The following is a 15,875-nucleotide window of genomic DNA, read 5'->3' as shown; positions in this document are numbered from 1 at the left end:
CAAGAGGATATACGAAAAAGAAGTTTACAAATTAGAAACAAAAATTTCAATCAAGAATCGTAAAAAATGATGAAAAAAATTGAACCAATACCTTCAATTAACCTAGACAAAATATTTATTGTTAAGAATGATGAGTTGCTAATTATGCATGTTTAGAAGATTGAAATTTGAATTTAAAACTAGAAAGGAGCAAGTTCATGACTATAGACTTGTCTTCAAATGGAATAATAGACAAAATTAGATTACCAATTGCTAAATAAAGTTAAGTTCATATGTAGTTGTGGTAAGGTGGATATAAGACAAATTTATAAAAGCATATATGAAAAAACAAGACATGACTAAATATATAGAGATATATGTATATAAATGGATAAAAAGATTAATAAAAATAGACTCAACTTTACATAAAATCTTCCCATTTATCTTTATATACATAAACAAAAATATTACATCAAAATATACACAAAACTAAATAAACTATATCATAAATATATAAATTTTATTTGTATTTAAAAATATTTCAACTAATATATCCCATCTTTGTGGTAGGGTTCTTTCATCAACCTCCTCTAATGCATGCCATTTCTTTTTTGGGAATGAGTATCCATACACTTTTAAAACTAGGAACCGGAAGGGCAATTGAGAAGGGGGAGGAGGGGGGGGGGGCGGGGGTGAATCAGTTGTCAATGAATTTCAACCCAATTATAACTTAATCCAACTTAATACTTTATATCGGTTAACAGATTAACAGTTAATATCAATACCAGTGAAACTTAATGCATGAAACAGAAAGAGAAACAACATCCACAACACATAACACAAATATTTTGACGTGGAAACCCTGTAAGGGGAAAAACCATGGTGGGAAACCTTACCCACAATCAGATGATACTACTGCAAATAGTATGTGTATACAAATGGGGTCTGCACATGCAGAAAGGCCAACCGCCTAGAGCACACTACTCAAATGAGAGTCGCAATGATTACAGTAGGATGGTTAAATCCTAAAATAATGTACTGCTCAAAATAGCATCTCCAATGTTGGATTCAATACCGGTTAAGCTTTGATAAACACCTTCAAACCTTCCTTGAACCTTCTCTATGGCCTGCTCATATGATCTTCAATATTCACACATACCGTGTTACAATAGCATACCATAACCATATATTTATCTCATAAATGAGATCTTACATATATACAAAACCTAAGACCAAATGTGTAGGTCGGCTCACTAAGAATATTACAATTAAATCAATTACAAATAAGTCTTGATGTGATACAACATGTCGGCTCAATACATTTACAACAATATCCAATCAATAAATCATCTCCATAATGTGTCTTGCTGATCTGAAATAGATAACGTATACCTGTCCATAACCTAGACCAATCTGCCGGTAACAACAAATATGTCAACTCGATTAGACCAATAACCAAAACACCAAAACTAAGTATCCAAACCATGTCTTTGACATAATCAAGTGATCTCCAGATGATAACAAGTCATCATCTATGTCAGTGAACCATATAACCTACCGGTGAGCATATATCGGTGACTGTGCATAAGTCACTGACCGTGTCGGTGAACACAATGTGTTAGTTCAACAGTAAACCAATATAACCATAGTGTCAAATCAACAATATAGATCTCCAGAAGGATAAGTCTTGACATCAATGACAAAACCAATGCAACCAACTTAAACCTGCGACCAACTTACCAGCTTACTACTTCATCTGTCACCTCATACACATTTAAAAGTATTAAACATTCCATCTATTTTGAAAAATTGCTTAAGAATATGCTGACTAAGAGTGGCCCTCATTGTCTAAAGTGACATTACACAGCGGACAGCTTAAATCTCACACACTAAACTTTGATTTCTAAGCTTAAAAGTGTTAAACACTCAGAATTCACTGACATTCTCTACACTTAATATGTTGCTTAGTGTATGGGATTAAAGACTGACCATTACACAGAGGTGCATCGTTTATGTATGGAGGACCTTTTTTGCTATTGATGGTATAATTATTTGATTGTTTTCTACTAATTTGAAATTTGCACGCTTTCCCAGATCATCAACGGCCTTAATTACAGTGCTAAGCCTCCCCACAATTTCTTTGAGAAGACATGCAACTGTGGCCACAGCAAGACCATCCATGATGTTTATTATTATTGTTGTTTCCTTACTGTTCTTCTCTTCCACTTTTGTTCTGGGCTTTTTCAGCATTCTTCACTTGTTTATGTATCAAAGATTGGAGAAAGTTTTTAGCTTCAGAGTCTGAATTATTCCTACCATTATCATCAATAATCTGACACCTTTTACTGTCGATGAAAAGTTGTGGATGGGATATCAAATAGTTCTGGAGCTCCTCCACTACTCTATTCAGTTGATCGATCATGAGATCAGAGTTAGGGTTCTTGGTCATGCTCTTTATGCTGTCTGCAAGTTGTCTCAGCACTTTGGAGCATTCTGCTGCAGTTTGCATGAAGGGTGCTCTCATATGTGATGGCACAGATTGTGGTGCCTGAAATATTTTTGGGAGTAATCTTTTTAGGAATAAGATAGATTGAAAAGGAAAGAGAAATAAAGGAGTGTGGGCATATATTACCATGGTTTCAGAGTTAAGGCAACCATTCAAAGCTTCTACACAATATGCACAGTAACGCATAGCTGCTCCAATTTTCAGGTACTGGAGCCATGGATATTTGAACCCAAATGGCCCGTGTGCAGGCTCCCATCTAGCAAAGTTCGCCTGCAACCAAAGTAATAAAATACACCATCCCATGAGAAGCAGCTTAAGTGTATTTCCAATATTCATTGCAAGACTCTTATACCCATTTTCATTGTTTTGGAAGTTAATTTGTCATAGGAGAGATATAACTATAATGTAAACATATATTCATATGTAACTAATTCTTTTTTTTATAGGTAACTGTTATAATTTAAATATATTCATGCTCACCCATAGGATTATAATGTTGGGATGTGAAGCTCAACAGTCACATGACCCTTCGACTTCCCCAAACTATTCATTTCACATCTGAATGTGATTGTATAAATGACTGAGTGCAGTCATGTATGTATTGGTATTGAGAGTTGATTAATAAAGAGATTCCCTACTTTGAGTGTGGATGTAGACAATTTTGCCGAACCACGATAAATCGTGTGTTGTTTCTTTTTATTCCTTCATTTTGTTTTTGTTATCATTTTTCTCTGCTCATTCTAATCTTTACAATTGGTATCAGAGCCATGTTGGCTTGAGCAGAGATGGAGGAAGAAGGAGAAAGTAAAATTTATAACTTCTATGGTAGCTTTGATAGAAAACAGGGGAGCAAAAATAGAACAGAGGAGCCACAAAACAGGGCAGAATACAAGAAAGACAAATTATTATTTATCAGACCATATTTTCCTTCTTCCATTCATCTCCAAAATGATTACAAAATGCCTCTTTTAATGGAGGTCTTAGATGTTTCTAGAATGGGCAGGAGGTAGCTGGAAACTTCTAGAATTTTGCATATAAAATAATGTTTTAAGACTATAGATGGTACGGTGGACAAGTTGGAGTAGATGTTGAAAACAAATACAAATCCTGCCATTAATTTTGTAAATACTTGTGCATAAGAATATGTGGATGGGGGTAGGTGAGATTAGACTCCAACACTCCCCCTTAATCTCAACTACCAATATTCTATCCATTCTTTTGTTCTTTCAGCTTTCTTCAACTATCTTCCTTTTTTGTCTGTAACCTCTTCTTCGGTTTTCTTGCTAACTTGTTGTTGCTACAGCTGCTACAATTTTCAGCATTCACAATGTCTTCTCTTTAATTGATATCCTCCTCTGATTTTCTGATTTCTTTTATCAACTGCTCTTTCTTTCTTGAGCTCTAGTTTTCTTCAACTGCTATTGTAGTCTCTCAATTTCTTTGGTTTGAAGTCTTCAAAACATCATACAATCAGTAGTTACCTTGCTAGACAATGGTTTCTTTTGGCTGAAAACATTTTTAATCCCTTTTAGACATTCAAAGCTTTCATTACTTCTATTGTTCTTCACATATGAATATTTGTACAATCTTTTGAACATACCTGTGAGCTTTTGCCAACTAGGTCCATAAGTCCATACACAATCCATTTTTATACAACCTAGTATTGATTCTTTCTTCCAACACATTTTTTCAGAATGATTTCTCAAACCACAAATTTTACATGGATGTAAGTCCCAACACATTTCTTTTGTGTGTCCTTCTCTATTGCAATGAAAACACTTTATACAATGTCTTTTATGGGTTGTTTTGTTTGAACTAGTAGCATCATTTTCTTTTCCTGTGACATATCCAAGACCTTCATACTTTGGCCTCATTATAGGCTCAATAGGCTCTCTAATTCCTTGTTCTTGTTTTCCCAATCCTTGACCTTTATAACCCATTTTCTTCATGATCTTTAAACCAATATTTTTATCATCACAACTAACATAATTTGCAAACACATTCTCATTTTCTTTCTTACATTCTTTATCACAAACAGTTTCAACTAAATCACTTTCACCAAATGATGAACACAAATCTTCTGTGTCACATGAAGCATCACTAACTAGTGGTTTTAACTTCAAACATTCATTCTCTTGTTTCAGATTTAAAATTTCCCTTTTTTGTAAACTGTTTTCTTCTACTAACCTTTTTGACATTTCTTCCAAATCATCAAACTTCCTTTTGACATCATCAAATAACTGTAATTTCTCTTCTAATTACTTATTTTTATCTTTAACTTCATTCAATTCTTTTTCAAGATTATAATTTTCATCTAACAGTTCACATTTTTCCATTTGCTTCTCTTTTAAAAAAAATATCATTTCTGAAATTTTCTTCTTACATTCCTTCAATTCTTCTTTTAAATCATTTGTTTTCTCTTTCTTTACTCTGTCCACTTTACCCATTGAAACAAAAAAATAAGAATAAACTTACCTTACCCTGACACTTGACTGTGTTTCTGTTGCTGCAAATTTCTTTCTTTAAACAACTCTGTATACCTTCACAATCTTTACCCAACAACTTACACTTCCAGTCTGCTAGAGTCTTCTCCTTTTGACAGCCTTTTTAACTGCTATGGCCTCCTTTATGGCCTCCTTTTCCTCAAACTTCTGCAACTCATCTCACCTCTTGGCAGCAATGTTTTCAAAAAATATAATATGACATTTTTTTCTTCAAGAATTCTTCTCTTTCATTTAGCCTTATATTGACCTTGACCAACTACGGTGGCCTCATGAGGAACCTCAACTCCTCTTTTTCTTGGGTCTTCCTTCAGCTTGGATTGGCTGCTTAACTTTCACCAATACCATTCAGCGGCGGTTTCCACTATGCACAGTGGCACACTTAATACAATATGCGATCTGTTCTACAGAACCAATAGATCAATCCTTGCACCAGATTCTTTTAGCATTCACCTCACCACTTCTGGGTCTTCGAGCTCTTTAGCTAATTGCATCAATAGATTTATGATCTCTAATCTTGACAGCTACAACGTCTTCAATACAAGAGTTTTCTGAAATCACTCTTTTAAACACTTAGATATGGCATTTAAAAGTCTATAAATGAAATAGCAGCACTCATAAAATAACTAACAGCTGCACATTTTTGACTAACTGCTGCTCTAGATTAACAACCCAAAAAAGACCTCAATGTTGTCAACATTAAAAGTCCTACGGATTCTTCCAACTTTTAGGCTCTTGCACAGCTTGTGATTGGAATCTTGCACATTACATTCTTACCCTTGGGCTTTTCTGCCTCTCCAAGAAACTATAAGCCTTTGGCTCTGATACCACTGATAGAAAGCAGGGGAGCAAAAATAGAACAGAGGAGCCACAAAACAGGGCAGAATACAAGAAAGACAAATTATTATTTATCAGACCATATTTTCCTTCTTCCATTCATCTCCAAAATGATTACAAAATGCCTCTTTTAATGGAGGTCTTAGATGTTTCTAGAATGGGCAGGAGGTAGCTAGAAACTTCCAGAATTTTGCATATAAAATAATGTTTTAAGACTATAGATGGTACGGTGAACAAGTTGGAGTAGATGTTGAAAACAAATACAAATCCTGCTATTAATTTTGTAAACACTTGTGCATAAGAGCATGTGGATGGGGGCAGGTGAGATTAGACTCCCACAAGTTTTACGTTCCATGTAAAACTATGCTTCAAGCGCCGCGTACATTGGTGGGATGGCTTGAAGAAAGAGGGGAACTTAGTTGAAGAGGAGAATCCAGTGAAAGAGAGGATGTTGGGATTCTCATTTGTTCTCCTCTTGAGCCAGCTTTGGCACTTATTGGCCAAACTGTTAATGGCCGAGAAGTTGTTGGCATTCATGTGGTGAAGGTTGAACGTTGTGACACCTCGGTTGGAGTTGAAGATAGTCCTTGTATGGACACTGAAATTTGTGAGCAGAAAGATGCTAGAAAAGAGGTTGTTGTTGAAGAGGATGAACTCAAGAAATTGTGGGAGGAAGAGTGTATGCCATCAAAGACCCAAGTTGAATCTGTTGTTGACTCCCGAGATGAGGAGGGTACAGATTGGAGTGAGATAGCAGAGCAAGGAAGCCTGGGAGAAATTGTGGCTTTAGAGGGCTCTGCAGATGGCATGGCCTTGGCAAAAATAAAGAGGCACTCCCATGACGATGAGGACGGCAATAGACTCAGGTATTCTTCTTCAATGGAAGATAGTAGGAAGGACAGGGCAGATGCACAAGACAGAAAGATCGAAGACGATGATAGGCCTTTGGATAATTCTGTGGAGAAGAGAAGAGATATCCGTGTCGCAGAGTCACTTCACACAGAGAGGACAAGTCAGACGAAGGCGAAACGCACAACACTAGACGAAAAGCCCAAGTTCTCCTACGAAAGCTATGTGAATGGCCTGGGAGAAGAAGAGGGCCAAGATGATATTCGTGCTCTTGATAGTACTATAGCTGAAGCACAGAAAGATGTTACCTGCGTTGTGCTTAAGTTTGACTGCAAGGAATCGCATGAAGGGAATACCCAACCAAATTTATTTGCAGTGAAGCATGGTTTGACAGAGGAGGATTTGAGGTGCCCGTTGAACGTGGCTGAGAAAAAAAGGCATGCCTATTAGCCAAGAACATGGTTTTAAAAACTTGGTGGTTACAAAATGGCTTGGTGGTGAGGGAAAGTGTTGTGACGACGAATCCGTTCAAGAGTTTCTCAGGATAATCCCTGCTGATTGGGATAGTGAGTTGGACAAAATCCACTTGCTGAGGAGGCATAACCCAAAAGAGAGACGACAAGGATTTCTGTATGGCCAAGGGACAAAAGCCACAGAAATGCTCAAACAGCCTCGGGAGTTTGTAAAGAGAAGTGCATCTTATGTGGTCTTCAATCGCCACGGTGAGGTTGGAAAAGTTTTTCAAAACAGATCAACGACTCTTTACTCGAGTCAATCGCTGCAAGATGGACAAACGACGCTTTTCCTGGAAGTTCTACCTAAGGAACATGTGAAGGGGCTATTTTATGGTGAAGTCGGGTTTCATTGCAAAACATTTTTTAGTCCACATGATCATAAACCACCGATGTTGGAAGGCTTGCAGGGGGCATTTGATTTCCCTAGTGCCACGCAGGAAGGGGGGGAACCACCCTCTAATTTTGGTCCAAGGAATTCAAACTGTCAGGGTGTGGATGTTCCTCGAAGGGATTTTTCTAACTTTTTAAACATACCCCTGTATCTGATTGCCTTCCCAGAAACTGCTCAAGAGAAAGAATTTGCACATGTACATTTTTTTCACAATGATGGAGAAGGCAATGGACAGTGGACAGAAAATTTGCATTCTCTTTACGTAGCTGCTGGTAAAAATCTTCAGCCAAAGGATGTGACATTTACTATTACTAGTAGTCCAATGGAGGAGATCGCAAGCATGATTCAAGCTGCATTATGGCAGTCAATTCAGATGAGGTATGAGGATTACCCAAAGCATGACAATGCGTGGGTAGAAGCATACCAATTGACCAACTTGGATGAGGTGAAGGTTGTTATTGCAGCACTATCTAGTGGTGTTTCTGGTTATGAATTCATGGTGAAAGAGTTTTTCAACTCTGAATTGATATGGAGAAGATTAATCCGCAGTATCTGTGAACAAGAGTTCGCGAAGCTAAAATCTTGCATGTTGAATGCAATGTGAGTTTAGATGTGGAAGTAGGGATGTCAGAGTGCATGACTGTACCGGTTGGACTTCACAGGGGAGATTGTTGGGATGTGAAGCCCAACGGTCACATGACCATTCGACTTCCCCAAACTATTCATTTCACATCTGAATGTGATTGTATAAATGACTGAGTGCAGTCATGTATGTATTGGTATTGAGAGTTGATTAATGAAGTGATTCCCTGCTTTGAGTGTGGATGTAGGCAAATTTACCGAACCACAATAAATCATGTGTTGTCTCTTTTATTCTTTCATTCTGTTTTTGTTATCATTTTTCTTTGCTCATTCTAATCATTACATATAATGTAAATATATATTCATACGTAACTAATTCCCATTTTTTTTTTAAAGAAAATTTGTTAGACGAAAGATATAACTATGGGCCACCCATAGGATTGTAATGTAAATATATATTCATTGCAAAACTGTTATACCCATTTTCATTGTTTTGGAAGGAAGTTTGTCAGAGGGGAGATATAACCCTGGGCCACCCATAGTATAATAATGTAAATAGAACTAATTCCTCATCATACAGAAAATAATTCTGAGATGTTCACCTTGTTGAAAAACACAGATGATGGTTACAAAACCATAAGTTTGATTAGTTTGCATTTATCTTGTATGAATGGAATCAGGAAGACAGCTCATGTAGATAAATTGGATTTGTATAAATTTATCTTACATGGACGCGGAATTTAGAACACATTTGTAGCCCTTGGACACTTTATCCTTGTGGCTGTCTCCTCCATCTCGAAAGTATTCAGCAACACATCCTGTAACAAAACAAATATGAGTTGTAATCGGCATGAAACAAACACAAGTTATAGCAATTTATGAGGTGGGTGGTGAGTATTTATTCTTTTCACCTTCACAGGATTCGGCAAGTCCTTCCATATTATGAATGATCAACTTATGAAGATCTTCTCCGGCCCAGATCGGGCAAATGACTATGGTGGCGAGACGCTCATAAGCCTCAACAAATAAATTGTCTACGCGATATCCAGAGACTGCTATGAAGCTGAAGGTGAGAATGAAGATTAGAAGTCCATAATCATATCTGGCCTTTATTTATACAACAATAATGTAAACCATTTGTTATCTTTTTATGGTTCATGTCTAGTCTTTATAATATGAGATACATTTTATAAGGAATGGACTGTAATGTTCTGAGCATGTTAATAATTTTGTAAGATAAAATTTTAAATTTGATAACAATTAATATAATATTTTCCAAACAAATCATCACATAACTTTTTTGTTTTCAAACATATAATAAATAATTTCAAATGAAAAATAAATATTTCTTAACATTTTTCTACAAAGATATTAATCTTGTATAAACACAGCAGCAGCCAGAATTATTGGCTCAGCTTTGTGTCCAGCACAATCAGCAACACAATTTACCCCCACTGCCAAGCTCCCTCCTAACGATGTTGCACACATTCTATTCAACCCCTTGAAACGCAAACAGACAATTTAGTTCATCAGAAATCTTTCAAAATATTTGAAATGTACTCAGATAAAATGTGAAATTAGGTTGAAAATATATCAGTGTAATCACATTTTAAATTTTGACTTATTTAGGTGTTCATCTGAAATCACACTGGCCATCTATTAATCTGATTTAAATGAGACATTTAAACAAATCAAGACTTAAAATATGTTGATTAAACTCAACATAAAAACAAATTGATTTTGATAAAAAAAACTTGATTCTAAAACTGATCTCATATAATCCTTTACCTGCAGTGAATTCAAAAACCACAACCACAGTCATGACAGCCCACAAGGCGGTCCTCCATGCTAGCAAAGAGCTTGCTCATCAAATGGAAGAGAGAAACCAGAGCAAGCCCGAATCCAACTTTCATGGCATGAATAATTCTCCTTGGATCGTCTGCCCCCACCTTATATATCTTGTTACAGATCGAAACCAACCCAGATTTCCAGCTACTGATTATCTCACAGATTTTATGCCAGAATTGATGATGAAGCCCCTTCTGAGTAGGTTTCAGATCAACTGGGCCTTTGGGAAGATTCATCTTCCATTCTAAACTTGAAGCCTTTGCTTTCAACTGGGCCATGGTATAGTAGCCCTTGGGATCCAGTTGAAATGTGATTAACAAGTAATCCTATATAGAAAAAGTATAGTGGGTATAACAGATTCCCAGAATACATCGACTTCGACCCTCCAAACACTTTGTGCAGTAGGCATTCTGGTCTTGTTCAAGCTCCCCTGGTTTTATAGCTAGGAGCAAGTACACATATTACTTTAAAAAAAATTCACTTGCTGCTATTCTTTATCGTGCAGATTTGTGTGAAGCATCCCAAATAATAAATAATATTATGGATGCAAAGAAGAGACAAAATTGAGGCATGAAAATGGCCACTGCAATGCCTACAAAAAGAAACTAGTGCGAATAGTGCTCTTTCCTTAAAATCAAATCTAGTGGTTTGGATGTTGTGGGTAAATATTATTGAATATTATGTTAGATATATATTAATATTAAATTATATAATTTACAAGTTGCAAACATGTCATGCACCCTCTCCTTATATTCCCTTGAAAACTTTATAAATAATAGGGATACAAGGTGAAGGAAGGTTAATTAACAATAGAGACAAACTTTTTGAATAATTGAATAAATATTAAGTGGACTGCCTAGAAAATGTGATCATATTCTATGATTTAAAAAATGGTGATTAGTAGTTATTTTGTACTTTTGATTTTAGGAAAATTGTAATATAAGTTATAATGCAATATCTTATTTCAAGGTTGTAATAAAAAAAATAAAAAAAATTGAAGTGTTTGATAATCTTTTGTTTAAATAGGCATAATTTTTTATTGTCATCCTCAAAAAATATTTTAAATCATATATTCAATAATGAAAAAACATGTAAATCAACACGATTAAGAAAAAAAGTTAAATACAATTGTATTATCTTTTTAGGAAAATATAATGAGGAGAAGAGTTTATAGATATAATTGTATACTAGATTTTTCTAAAAAGGTAATACAATTGTATTCAACTTTTTTTCTTAATCGTGTTGATTTACATGTTTTTTCATTATTGAATATATAATTTAAAATATTTTTTGAGGATGTCACCTTTATAATATATTATATGTTTGATGGTGTAAATACTTATACTACTTCTTGAATAGAGTCATTTTTATAGAAGTGTGGAATGTTTTATAATACATGGATAAGTGCATGGAAATGAGCAACAAAAAGGGAGTAGATAGTGACTTTTTTTTTGGGTGAAATTAGCTAAAATTGAACCTAGACAAGTAGTTTGAGATGTGTACACTCAAATTTTGGAAATATAATAAGAGCAAGAATTGCAACTTTAAACATATTTTCTAAACTACAACAGATTTCCAAAATGTGCTTAGCACACACAAAAATGTATCTGTTTTTCATTGAAATATAATATAGTGTCTACAATCTACCCCTCTATTATTTTTGTATTATGTGTTCTTGAAAATTGTTTGATAGAATTATAGTTCATGCATATTCGTTATTCTTACTACAAGTGTATTTTTAATGTTTTTACTATTTTTTAAAGTTTTTTTTTAAAATATTCATGCATGTTCATTTTTATTCACACCCTAACTAGAAGCTTCTTTATTTTTATGATATAGCTCTCTATGTCCCTATCTAGTTAGAGTTTTGTGGGTTACCTTTGCCACGTTGGTATTTTTCGATAATGTATTTTTCTCAAGTAGTATTATTTGTGTTGAATCTATAAAGTTCTTTTCAAATTGACCCTAAAAGAGGGTCTATGTTGAATTTGACCTCTTTAAGGATCTAAAGGAGAATATTGATATGCATATTGGCCAAATGAGGCACACTTAATATGTCTTCTACCCAATAATGTTCCTAATACTTATTAAACCCACACTCCAGTTATTTATATGTATTAAACCCACAACTCAAGTAGCTACCAATGAACCACCACCTAAAAAAATAAGAAGATTGGTCAACTATGGTTAGCTACAAAGCTAAGACTAATGACAATAATAGAGAGCCAACTAAGTATTCCACTAGCACTAGTAGTCAACTATCAAAAACTCAAGGAGGTGCAATTTCAAAACATTAGTACCTTTGTATGCATCTATAATTGTCCTAGCTTAATTAAATAAATACATTTTATTTATTTAATTATTTTATCCTATGGTCTTCTATTAATTAAATAAATTTTTATTTATTTAATTAATTCATTTATCCTTTTCTAAGCCTTTCTTTGTTTAAATAAATATTTTTATTTATTTAAATTATCTTTCTCCTAAATTAAAAAAATATTTTTATTTATTTAATTGGTTTCACTTCCTCTATTAATTAAATAAATTTTTATTTAATTAATTAATTCATTATCTTTTTCTCTATGACACGTGTCATTCATCTCTTAATTTTCCTCTACCTACCCCCTTCATTATTTTATTATTTTCTTCTACCTACCCTTTAATCCTAGCCAACCATTTATTTCTTTCACATTTTAATCTTATCCTTCCATTTTCTAAAGTGCCTTCTATATAAGTCGATTCTCTCTTCATTGTCAATCCTAATCAACCTTTTCTTATGCAATCAAACCTCCTTGCAATCAAGCGACTTCACAACCACAATCCATTATTTGTTGACCCTTTGTGCACATACAAAATCTAAGAGCAAATATTTCATAATGATCAATGGAGATAGGAAACGATGGAGATCAAACCTTACTTGGCATGTGAATGGTATTATTGTTCCATTTGTTGATTTGCATGTTCTTAGGTATCTTTATTGGTGTATGTTGAATGTTTTATTGTAGGACAAAGATTGTTTATGGTTGAATCTTTATGGTTTTGCAATAGTTTTCATCATCATTTTTCACCGTATACATTTTGGCACGCTTGGTGGGACTTGTCCCTTCTATTCTAACATTTTGTTGGTAGATTTGATTTTTTAATTAAGTTGAAGGTTGGATTAATGACGATTTCAAATTATTGCATGTCTGCGACTTTTCTTTTTGCGTATGTGATCAGAAACTGCATCTGCATCAGTTCTTTTCATGTCTATGTTTTCTGTTAGGTTTGCAGGTTTAGATCTCATGTTTCTATGTCTACAATACTTTTTTTTGTGTCTAAGTTTGGAAACTGCATCTTCACCATCTATTTTCGCATGTGTTTTTCTCTATGTTTACAGGTTCAAGCTTTTGTTTTTGCGTCTGGGTTACAGGTTTCCGTGTTTGCGATTAGAAGTCACATTTTCACTTTTTGTTTTCATGTTTTTGTCTTTGTTGAATTTTGCATGTCCAGATCTCATGTTTGTGTGTTTGTGTTCTCTCTTTCCGCGTTTGGTTTGGATTTTCACGACTGTGTTTGGTATCATCGCATTTTTTTATTTTCAGTTCTTCTTTTGATTCTTAGGGTTTGTAGATCTGGTTTTTATCCTAACCCCTTGCTTGGACTAACGAAGTGGTGTAGTTGTTCAAAGAGGAAAAATCGTATTGTCAAAGGCCCCTTTTCACATTTGGATTTGTATTTCTGAAACTAACCTAACAAGTGTGCTTGCAAGTGGGGGTATTTTATCAAAACCACTAATCATATATTGCAGGGGTAATTTTTTTTAGTGTGTGTCTTTGCATTTCATTTCTTAGTTTAATTAGGCTCACATGTTTTCATTGATCTTTTCTTTGTTTGTTGAGGGTTAATTAACTTTCTTGAAGTGTCTTGTTCCTTCAACACATTTGTGTTTAGATTAGAACCCTAAAGGTGATAACAAAAGTATCCTCTTCCCTCGCCTTCCATTGGACCTTGGGTGTAAGAGAGATTGTTATTGTCTTTTAGAGGTCTTGCCTCCCGTCTTGTCAGGGGAACAACCCAAGTGGTATTTTATTCTGGTTCGCTATATAAAAGATTGTGGTTTTGGACGAAATTCCCTTATCACCTGGTGTTGATGTGTTATACGGACATCAGTCTCCCATAGTATCCATGTGATGCATAAAAACCTGTAGAGTGTGACCTCTATAAACTGGGAGGCCTCATCAGGGATAAATTTAAGAAAACACCCCTTGGGCAAAAGCGTAAAACCCTGGCGAATCAGGCATTATTTTGGGGGGAAATTTTCATATTGATGGCGAAAAAAAATTCAAAGTAGGAAAAAAAACTATTGTTGATTTTTTTCTAGGGTACGAAAATTCCATAAAATTTCGATGAATAATACCTTGTTCTGTGGAGAAAATAATATTGTAGGAGGTAAATGTTTTTTGTTTAAAGGAACAAATATATAAGTGTATGGGCAAAAAATTTTACTCCGAAGGAAAAATTATTTAAGTGTATTGGCTATTTTTATCCACCGTTTGAAAATTCTTTAATTTGTTTGGCTAATATTTTATTATTTATGGAGAAATATATATTTTATTGGTGATTCCATGAATTCATTGTCATTAATAGATAAGGCATATCACATCACATCACATTGAGTCCGGACTCTGCACGGTGTATCGATTAGTGTGGCCTCTTTGACATGTCACATGTACCTAAAATCCATGAATGATTTTAAACAATTAGATGATCGTAGATCAATGGCTCAAGTTTTATTACAGCCCAAATTTCTGAAGAGAATGTAGTTCTCTAGAAAGTGCCTGAAATGGAGCTGGATTCAATAGACATGTATCAAATGTCATGGTCGATAATGTTGGTCATTTAATATATGTCTTGTCACTAACTGCAATCCACTCTGCCCCCATGACTTCCAATATGGTATTTGGTAATGGTTTATAGTTGTTTCCAATTTCGCACACTAGTGCAATTATGGGAAAGATTTGCAAAGATATACAAAAGATTTAAAGAAATTTAAAGGAGTTAATATGGTTAGAAAAGGAATTATTATAATCAAGAGCTTCAACTATTTATAGATGATCTTTGCTTCTTTCATCTTCAATTAGCCTTTGGTAGATAAATCGTCGAAGCTCACGATAGTTAAATTATACCTCTGGTTTAGGTCTATAGGCTCAGGCTATATAATTTGGTATTTTGATTTCTCAAGATGTATACTCCTATCCGCTTGAGAAACATTTCTGCGAAGGACCAGAGGGCCTTTTTGGGCTTTGTTAGAGACCCAACCCTCCAATCAGCCTGTAAGGAGGTGGTGTGTGTGTGTGAAAAGTGGACCTGTATCTGTATCTGGAATACACAACACTTCAATTAAGTCATTAGATGTATGGTTAGTATATCAATAATCAATGAATAATAAACCATTACAAAGCGACCCATTGCCTTCTAGTAGATGTGAGTTTAGATTTCTCTCAAATTGTTAAGCTATCCAGTGACTAGACAACACCTAAATGAAGGATTTTTAAATCTATATGAGCATGAATATGAGCTTTAAATAAATGCAAGATTTAAGCTAGATATGCAAGATTAATCTAACATGATTTAAGCAATATTAAGCTAAATGATTTAATCAATATGAAATAACTAATATGAAATATCTCAATGCAAATTCTCAATGAACCTAGAGCAAAAACAACATAATAACAATATATTCTCTAGGATTTTTGAATGAGAGATGAGAGCCTGAATTTATAGAAAATTCAGAAAGAAACCAAAGGCCGAGATCAAATGATGATGAGCGGTCAAGATTTTCCAAGAGGAAGCACAATCCAGGTTAATTGATGTGATTGGATGCT

At 34.5% G+C, this 15,875-nt stretch overlaps 1 pseudogene; it reads right to left on the bottom strand.

Annotated features, from left to right (window-relative positions):
• Positions 1-2,185: 2,185 nt before the first annotated feature.
• LOC131860396 (aluminum-activated malate transporter 12-like) lies at positions 2,186-10,474 on the bottom strand (annotated as a pseudogene).
• Positions 10,475-15,875: the final 5,401 nt, after the last annotated feature.

This window comes from Cryptomeria japonica, chromosome 11 (genome assembly GCF_030272615.1).
Source record: "Cryptomeria japonica chromosome 11, Sugi_1.0, whole genome shotgun sequence".
In the NCBI taxonomy this organism is placed as follows: Eukaryota; Viridiplantae; Streptophyta; class Pinopsida; order Cupressales; family Cupressaceae; genus Cryptomeria; species Cryptomeria japonica.
The sequence above is the reverse complement of the archived record's forward strand: the minus strand, read 5'-3'. Positions and strand labels throughout refer to the sequence as shown.